The following is a 1,214-nucleotide window of genomic DNA, read 5'->3' as shown; positions in this document are numbered from 1 at the left end:
GATTCCACCATGTGGTAGCTTCTTGCTGGTTGCAATCATTCTGCTCTGTGCACTTGCACACACACACACACATGCGCACACACTCACGCGCACACACACACGCACACACACACACACACACTTCTATAGACCTTTATACAGTGTGCCTCTAATGGTGTCATCATTGCCCAAGGGGGCTTTGTGTGATGATACCCTTACACAGGTGCCTGAGCTGCTGTGTGTCTCTGTGTGTGTGTGTGTGTGTGTGCACAAGCTGAGATTAGAGTGATGAGCTATAGGTCTTAGAGGAAGTTATTGATTGGATCTGTGCTGCAAAGAGAGGAGAGATCAGCACACACAACACATTCACACTCTCTCACACACTCACAACACATACACACACTCTCACACACACTCAGCACATACACACACTCTCACACACACAACACATTCACACTCTCTCACACACTCAACACACACACACACTCTCACACACACTCAGCACATACACACACTCTCACACACACGCAACACATACACACACTCTCACACACACAACACATACACACACTCTCACACACACTCAGCACATACACACACTCTCACACACACTCAGCACATACGCACACTCTCACACACACGCAACACATACACACACTCTCACACACACACACACACCACATACACACACTCTCACACACACAACTCACTTACTGATCTAATGGCTGTGTACTGCCAGTCACATAGTCTGTGATGCCACCATGTTCTCTGTTTCTTCTTCTTCTCTTTTGAAAGAGGTGGCCCCGAGCGCTCTGTTTCCCGTCTTGTTTTCTTGTCAGCTTGTTACTCCCCCCCCCCTCCCCCCCCCCCCCCGTCTCTCCCTCCCTCTTTTCTCCCTCTCTCCTTCTCCCTCTCTCCTGCCCTCCTTCCCATCCCCTTCTTTCCCTTCCTCTCCGACTTCCTCTCACTATAAACATGGAGTTGGTTTTTCTGCAGTGGGGGGGGGATGAGTGCGTGCTCCTTGGCCGCTCCCGTGGGTCAGTGTGTGTGTGTGTGTGTGTGTGTGTGTGTGCGTGCGTGTGTGTGTGTGTCTGTGTGTGTGTGCGTCAGTGTGTGTGTGTGTGTGCGTGTGTGCGTAAGAGAGTGTGTGTGTGTGTGTGTGTGTGTGTGAGTGTGTGCGTGTGTGTGCGTGTGTGCGTGTGTGTGTGCGTGTGTGCGTGTGTGTGTGTGTGTGT

The sequence above is a fragment of the Sprattus sprattus genome (assembly GCF_963457725.1).
Source record: "Sprattus sprattus genome assembly, chromosome: 20".
Classification (NCBI taxonomy): Eukaryota; Metazoa; Chordata; class Actinopteri; order Clupeiformes; family Clupeidae; genus Sprattus; species Sprattus sprattus.
The sequence above is the reverse complement of the archived record's forward strand: the minus strand, read 5'-3'. Positions refer to the sequence as shown.